Raw genomic sequence first — 9,128 nt, 5'->3', positions numbered from 1 at the left:
ACTAAAGGGGGGCAATGGTCACAGTTGGTGGCACGAACCATGACCAATGCCCCCTTTAGTCCCGGTTGGTGCCACCAACCGGGACCAATGCCCTTGTGCGCCCCGCGCCCAAAAGTTTAGTCCCACATCGCTAGCTGAAGGGCGCCGGCACTGGTTTATAAGCGCTGCTCTGCCTCCCCATTCGAGTTCCTCTCTAATGCAGGCTTTCGGGCCTAAACTTGCTACTGCCCGTGGGCCTATTGGGCCTCCGCGGTCCTGAATCCTGGCCCATGAAGGGTTTCTAGTCGTATTCAGGCCGTGGAGGCCCAGTAGGTGGCATTTTTTTGGTTTTTTCTTTTTTATTTCTACATTTTTTTGGTTTTTTATTTTTTTATTTGTACTTAAAACTAAATACTTAAAGTTTTTTAGTGATTTCTTTTTGCTTTTAGGTCACAAAAATTATAAACTCTGTTAGTGCCATTAGTTTTAAATTTTGAATAGTTTAAATTTGAATTTTTAAAAATTTGTGTGAATCACTAGTTTATGAATAACTTTACTATAAAAATAGATTTTTTTCTATTTATTTTTTATTTATACTTACAACTAAATACTTATAGTTTTTTAGTGATTTCTTTTTGATTTTAGGTCACAAAAATTATAAACTTTCTGTTAGTGCTATTAGTTTTAAAATTTTGAATAGTTTAAATTGGAATTTTATAAAATTTGTGTGAATCACTAGTTTATGAATAACTTTACTATAAAAATAGAAATTTTTTTCTTCTTTGCTATTTATTTTTTATTTATACTTACAATTAAATACTTATAGTTTGATTTTAAGTCACAAATATTATATTCTTTTTGCTATTGAAGAATATTATAGTTTTATTTTAGTTGATCATAACATAATATTTTAATTGATTGTTTTTATTTTCATAAAAGTTTTGTAGTTCATTCTGTTTGCTATTAATTCATTCTTTGAGCTAAATGACTCCGAAATTGGAAAGCATTTCAAAATGAACTCTGAAAAGGTTGAAAGTTGGCATGGTATCATCATTTCACCCACATAGCATGTTCCAAAAAGTAGAGAGGGTTACAACAAAAACTTGATGCACTTCGTGTACAAAATGGACAATCACTTTCGAAGTATCAAAGTTTCGAACCATAAGACATGAAAGCATTTCAAATGAACTCTGAAAAAGTTGAAAGTTGGGATGGTATCATAATTTCACCCACATAGCATTTGCTTATTGCGGGAGAAAGTCTTCACTTTTTCTTCGCTTGTGTCATTTGCTTATTGCGCCGTAACCATGGATAATCTTCATTGTTTATCAGGATGCTTGGGTCAGCCTTGACATTGAAGGGAGGAATTTCATGAAACTTTTCATAATCTTCAGACATGCCTGTCTTGCCGTCCACTCCCAGGATGTCCCTTTTTCCCGAAAGAACTATGTGGCGCTTTGGCTCATCATATGATGTATTCGCTTCCTTATCTTTTCTTTTTCTCGGTTTGGTAGACATGTCCTTCACAAAGATAACCTGTGCCACATCATTGGCTAGGACGAACGGTTCGTCAGTGTACCCAAGATTTTTCAGATCCACTATTGTCATTCCGTACTGTGGGTCTACCTGTACCCCGCCGCCTAACAGATTGACCCATTTGCACTTAAACAAAGGGACCTTAAAATCAGATCCGTAGTCAAGTTCCCATATGTCCACTATGTAACCATAATATGTGTCCTTTCCGCTCTCGGTTGCTGCATCAAAGCGGACACCGCTGTTTTGGTTGGTGCTCTTTTGATCTTGGGCGATCGTGTAAAATGTATTCCCATTTATCTCGTATCCTTTGTAAGTCAATACAGTCAAAGATGGTCCCCTGGACAACAAGTACAACTCATCACAAACAGTGTTGTCACCTCTGAGACGTGTTTCCAACCAACTGCTGAAAGTCCTGATGTGTTCACATGTAATCCAGTCATCGCATTGCTCCGGGTGTTTGGAGCGCAGACTGTTCTTGTGTTCATCGACATATGGGGTCACCAAGGTAGAGTTCTGTAGAACTGTGTAGTGTGCTTGAGACCAAGAATATCCGTCCCTGCATATTATTGAGTCTCTTCCAAGAGTGCCTTTTCCAGTCAGTCTCCCCTCATACCGCGATTTAGGGAGACCTATCTTGTTAAGGCCAAGAATGAAGTCAACACAAAACCCGATAACATCCTCTGTTTGATGGCCCATGGAGATGCTTCCTTCTGGCCTAGCACGGTTACGAACATATTTATTTAGGACTCCCATGAACCTCTCAAAGGGGAACATATTGTGTAGAAATACGGGCCCCAGGATGACAATCTCGTCGACTAGATGAACTAGGACGTGCGTCATGATATTGAAGAAGGATGGTGGGAACACCAGCTCGAAACTGAAAAGACATTGCACCACATCACTACTTAGCCTTGGTACGATTTCTGGATCGATCACCTTCTGAGAGATTGCATTGAGGAATGCACATAGCTTCACAATGGCTAATCGGACGTTTTCCGGTAGAAGCCCCCTCAATGCATCCGGAAGCAGTTGCGTCATAATCACGTGGCAGTCATGAGACTTTAGGTTCTGAAACTTTTTCTCTGGCATATTTATTATTTCCTTTATATTTGACGAGAAGCCAGTCGTGACCTTCATACTGAGCAGGCATTCAAAGAAGATTTCTTTCTCTTCTTTCGTAAGAGCGTAGTTGGCAGGACCTTTATACTGCTTCGGAGGCATGCCGTCTTTTTCGTGCAAACGTTGCAGGTCCTCTCATGCCTCAGGTGTATCTTTTGTCTTCCCATACACGCCCAAGAAGCCTAGCAGGTTCACGCAAAGGTTCTTCGTCACGTGCATCACGTCGATTGAGGAGCAGACTTCTAGGTCTTTCCAGTAGGGTAGGTCCCAAAATATAGATTTCTTCTTCCACATGGGTGCGTGTCCCTCAGCGTCATTCGGAACAGCTAGCACCGGGACCCTTTCCAAAGATTATGTAGTGTAAATCATTGACCATAGCAAGCACGTGATCACCGGTGCGCATGGCGGGCTTCTTCCGGTGATCTGCCTCGCCTTTGAAATGCTTGCCTTTCTTTCGACATTGATGGTTGGTCGGAAGAAATCGACGATGGCCCAGGTACACATTCTTCCTGCATTTGTCCAGGTATATACTTTCAGTGTCATCTAAACAGTGCGTGCATGCGTGGTATCCTTTGTTTGTCTGTCCTGAAAGGTTACTGAGAGCGGGCCAATCGTTGATGGTCACGAACAGCAACGCCTTAAGGTTAAATTCCTCCTGTCTGTGCTCATCCCACGTACGTACACCGTTTCCATTCCACAGCTGTAAAAGTTCTTCAACTAATGGCCTTAGGTACACATCAATTTCGTTGCCGGGTTGCTTAGGGCCTTGGATGAGAACTAGCATCATAATGAACTTCCGCTTCATGCACATCCAAGGAGAAAGGTTATACATACATAGAGTCACGGGCCAGGTGCTGTGATTGCTGCTCTGCTCCCCGAAAGGATTAATGCCATCCGCGCTTAAAGCAAACCATACATTCCTTGGGTCCTTTGCAAACTCATCCCAGTACTTTCTCTCGATTTTTCTCCACTGCGACCCATCAGCGGGTGCTCTCAACTTCCCATCTTTCTTTCGGTTCTCACTGTGTCATCGCATCAACTTGGCATGCTCTTTGTTTCTGAACAGACGTTTCAACCGTGGTATTATAGGAGCATACCACATCACCTTCGCAGGAACCCTCTTCCTGAGGGGCTCGCCGTCAACATCACCAGGGTCATCTCGTCTGATCTTATACCGCAACGCACCGCATACCGGGCATGCGTTCAGATCCTTGTATGCACCCCGGTAGAGGATGCAGTCATTAGGGCATGCATGTATCTTCTCCACCTCCAATCCTAGAGGGCATACGACCTTCTTTGCTGCGTATGTACTGTCGGGCAATTCGTTATCCTTTGGAAGCTTCTTCTTGAATATTTTCAGTAGCTTCTCAAATCCTTTGTCAGCCACAGCATTCTCTGCCTTCCACTGCAGCAATTCCAGTATGGTACCGAGCTTTGTGTTGCCATCTTCACAATTGGGGTATAACCCTTTTTTGTGATCCTCTAACATGCGATCGAACTTCAGCTTCTCCTTTTGACTAATGCATTGCGTCCTTGCATCGACAATGACCCGGCGGAGATCATCATCATCGGGCACATCGTCTGGTTCCTCTTGATCTTCAGCAGCTTCACTCGTGGCAGCATCATTGGGCACATCGTCTGGTTCCTCTTGATCTTCACTAGCTCCCCCCGTTGCAGCATCACCGTATTCAGGGGGCACATAGTTGTCATCGTACTCTTCTTCTTCGCCGTCTTCCATCATAACCCCTATTTCTCCGTGCCTTGTCCAAACATTATAGTGTGGCATGAAACCCTTGTAAAGCAGGTGGGAGTGAAGGATTTTCCGGTTAGAGTAAGACCTCGTATTCCCACATTCAGTGCATGGACAACACATAAAACCATTCTGCTTGTTTGCCTCAGCCGCATCGAGAAACTCATGCACGCCCTTAATGTACTCGTGGGTGTGTCTGTCACCGTACATCCATTGCCGGTTCATCTGCGTGCATTATATATAATTAAGTGTCCAAATTAATAGAAGTTCATCATCACATTAAAACCAAAGTGCATACATAGTTCTCATCTAATAACATATAGCTCTCCAGAGCATCTAATTAATTAAACCATACATTGAAACTATGTAAAACATTTCAATGCGAAAACAAATGCGATCATAATCGCAACCAAGGTAACAATTGATCCAACGGCATAATGATACCAAGCCTCGGTATGAATGGCATATTTTCTAATCTTTCTAATCTTCAAGCGCATTGCATCCATCTTGATCTTGTGATCATCGACGACATCCGCAACATGCAACTCCAATATCATCTTCTCCTCCTCAATTTTTTTTATTTTTTCCTTCAACAAATTGTTTTCTTCTTCAACTAAATTTAACCTCTCGACAAGGTCGGTTGGCATTTCCGCTTCACATACATCCTAGATAAATAAAATCTATGTCACGTTGGTCGGCATAATTTTCATAAACAATAAATGAACCAATAGTTATAAAGATAATATACATACCAAATCCGAATCATAGACAGGACGAGGGCCGACGGGGGCGGATACCAAAACCATCGCACTATATAAGATGCAATAAAAATGTAAGAAAATGATACAAGTATCTACCTAAACATACAAGTAAGAATATTTTTCCTTTCAGAAAGAAGATAAGAACAAGAGGCTCACCACGGTGGTGTCGGCGATGAGATCGGCGCGGGTGATCGACGGCGGTGAAGACGGGGACGGGGCGTGACGGACCGCTAAATCTAGACAAATCTCGAGTAAAATGGAGCTTGGAGGTCGAGCTTCGAGAGGAGAAAGCTTAAGTAGTGTGGATCGGGAATTCCATCGAACACCTCATGTGCATAGGAGGTGAGCTAGAGCACCACAAAGCCCTCTCCCCCTCGGCCAGAGAAAAACACTCTGCTCGCGAGCGAGGGGTATATATAGGCACCTCATTGGTCCCGGTTGATGACACGAACCGGGACTAAAGGGGAGCCTTTGGTCCCGGTTCAAGCTACCAACCGGGACCAATGGTGGTGGGCCAGGAGCGAGACCCATTGGTCCCGGTTCGTCCCACCAACCGGGACCAAAAGGTCCAGATGAACCGGGACCAATGGCCCATGTGGCCCGGCCGGCCCCCTGGGCTCACGAACCGGGACCAATGCCCACATTGGTCCCGGTTCTAGACTGAACCGGGACTAATGGGCTGATGCGGCCTGTACCATAGCCCTGTTTTCTACTAGTGAGTGGACGACTTCTTTGGTGGAGCGGTGCTTCATCTTACTCAATGATGGCGGCGGATCCCGACGGCGTGGCGCAGTGGAGACACGGTGTCCGATGCGCGGAGATGGACTCGCGCAGGAGGAGGACGCTGTCTGGCGTCATGGTGGCGTCGATGGCAGAGAGGCCTGGCAAGGTCTGTGCGCTAGTTTCTGCTCTAAAGATTGATTGGTGAAAGACGACGGCGACGACACATGAGAGTGCGTCGGACCGGTTTGTACCCCAAACGCAGTATGTGGCTCGGTTGGGGCCTCTAGCTTTATATGTTAGGTTTTGGTGCGATGTCTGATTGGTATTAGGCTTGGACTATCGGCACCCTTTCATAAAATGGCCGCATGCATCGCGCCGGGGCAATCCTCCTTTTCTAAAAAAACATAGGGGAACAAGAGCCACGAGCGAAAGAATTTTGAAACAAAGGAGAAAAAAGAATACATGTCGCTCGTGTGTTGCCATCCAAGGACCATTATTGCATTAACTCGGATGACGATATGTGTATTATCGCATAGGCTCATTCATTAGTGGAGTGCAACGGCTACGGGTAAAGATGACAAGATGAGACTTGGTTCACAGCCAGGGCTCGGGTGCTATATAAGCGCCTCCCCCTACCTGTGATCTGCAAATAGTAGTTCCCACTTGAGCAAGAGAGCCTATAAAAACAAAGACACTCGAGCAAAGAGAGAAACCAGCCGGACATGGCAGGGACGGCGGTGAGCATGGCGAGGTCCGTGCTGGGGGGTGCCATCTGCAAGGCCGCCTCCGCCGCCGCCGCCGAGATGAGCTTGTTGATGGGTGTGCGGAACACTAGTGCAGAACCGGGCAATAGCACCGGTTCGTAAGGCCCTTTAGTGCCGGTTCGGTAACCGGCACTAAATTGTGGGCACTAAAGCCCCCCCCTTTAGTACCGGTTCAGCATGAACCGGTGCTAAAGGGCAACCACGTGGCACGAGCCAGCTCCGTGGGCGCGTAGGACATTAGTACCGGTTGGTAACACCAACCGGTACTAAATGTTTGGGTGTGTTTTGGTTTTATTTTTTATTTTTACTTTAATTTTGTGTTTTCAATTTAATTTAGTGATTGTTTTACATTATAATGAGTTGTTAAATCATTAGGTGAATGTACCGCAGATTAGTTTGACTGGATGCGTGGATCCTAGCTAAGTCATCAAGTATATGTCATATCCATATTATATATACTTGATCACCTACTTAAGTGATCGAGGTAATATGGATATGGCATATACTTGATCACTTAGCTAGAATCCATCCAGTTGAAACTAATATGCAGTTTCTTTCATAAATAATATAATAACTCATCATCATCATCATCATCATATTAATATAAAAACTCTAGCATCATATATATCATCACCAACGGTTTTCATAGCAAAGATATCATCGAGTTCAACATGGTAATGATATTATAAGCGTTCATAACACCACAAAAGTAAATCACTCTTTGAGATTAAGTTCAGGACGAAGAACACAGACATGAGAGGACAAGTACTAAGAGCATGAACTAGCTAATTAATCACTCCTGCTGCTTTCTCTCAGGTAAAATAGCATAGAACATGTATAGCTTTGCCGATTCATCATATTGGAGCATGCAGATGAACCTGTCTCCTAATCGTGGGTTGCGCTTCTGATTGCTGCCCCCTAGTACTTCTCTGTGACCGTTCACAATTTTGCTCCAGTCTTTTACTATTAAGCATTCCTCGCTATTAGAAATCCTGAATGCACTAAAGTGCATTGTAGGATATCTTGGCCGTAAGCTAACAATATTCATGGTACCTTTAGTCTCGATCCAATCAGGTACAACATTCATCGGGAGTCCCTGTTGAAGAACATCGTATAGTAACATACTTATCAATGAAGTTTAGCTTAAAAAAATAATGTATGCAAAAGATGCACTAAGGAGAAATAGTAGAAATCTTACCATCTTTCCTAAATATATGTGACCGTAGTTTAGTACGAACACTATTGGTCGCACGTTTTGAGTACTAACATTTCTAAGTGTAGGAAAGAAATTTGTCTTGATAGCATCAAGATCCTCAAGCCATGAAACATAATGACTTGTCTCCTCACAGTTTAGTTCAGCCCCGGGATAGTGGATGGTCCTGTCTACCAAGCGCCGGACATATTTGCTTGATTGGAAGTAAGCTGTCAATATAAATTGAGATCTATTAATTATTCAACTGGTTCAAATAATCTCATATCAAAGACATAAATATGGTTGAGAAACTCACATAATGGTAGAACTGGAGGCGTCTGCACATTGAACCAGATGTCTCTATTATCGTCAATATCATCTTCCGGACGAATATCAAAGGTGATAACCATATCAGGCTCAAATGCATAAGCCTTGCATAGTGCTTGCCAAGTTTTGCATTCAAAATAGGTGTATGTGTCTACATTGTATAATTTGACGTTGAAGGTATAACCATGCTCGGTCTTCAAGTAAACTCTTTTTACCTCCATAGTTTCGTTAGGACTGAAACCTATCTTATCCAAGACAAAAATTCTTCCATGGCAGGGGATACGCTAGTAGAATAATGAAAAATTAAAATTAAAAGTTGAAGCAAATGAAGCATAAGTCATGCTTAATTACGAAAAAAGACTTGTCGTTATGACTTAGTGTATCCACTTCGAAGTTCTCATCCAGCTTGATGCTGAAGCATCTATCATCAACTAGAAAATTTCTGCCGCATAGGCCGCGCTGGTCTTCGCAGTATTCGCACATAATGAAACCGTGTTCGTCGTCAGATGACATTCCTATGTTCATAGGTGAAACATTAAACACTTATTAGTTCTATTAATTCAACTAATTCTGTTAGTTCAACTAGTTCAACTAATTAATTGAACTAATTCAACTAAGCACTTACGATATACCTAATTAATTGAACTAATTCAACTAACTAGTTCAACTAATTAATTCAACTAATTTAACTAAACTAGTTCTATTAATTTTCTTACTAAAAATAAGGTAGCTAGTTCTATATAATAAAATGTTAATTAGATAATGAAATCTCATATAACTAAATTAAATATATATCTAACATATAATTTATATCTAATTCATCTAACATTTGACATTAATATCTAATATATGTTCATATATAGGTGAAGCATTAAACACTTACTAGTTTTATTAATTCAACTAAATACACTAGTTCTATTAATTCAACTAAGAATTTACTAAAAATAAACTAGTTCTATTAATTTCTTACTAAAATA

At 42.2% G+C, this 9,128-nt stretch overlaps 1 pseudogene; it reads left to right on the top strand.

The window, feature by feature from the left end:
- Positions 1-6,536: 6,536 nt before the first annotated feature.
- The window catches only part of LOC119327701, an 11,349-nt pseudogene continuing 8,757 nt past the window's right edge, over positions 6,537-9,128 (top strand).

The sequence above is a fragment of the Triticum dicoccoides genome, chromosome 7A (genome assembly GCF_002162155.2).
Source record: "Triticum dicoccoides isolate Atlit2015 ecotype Zavitan chromosome 7A, WEW_v2.0, whole genome shotgun sequence".
NCBI classification, from domain to species: domain Eukaryota; kingdom Viridiplantae; phylum Streptophyta; class Magnoliopsida; order Poales; family Poaceae; genus Triticum; species Triticum dicoccoides.
This window is presented reverse-complemented; position numbering and strand designations above follow the sequence as displayed.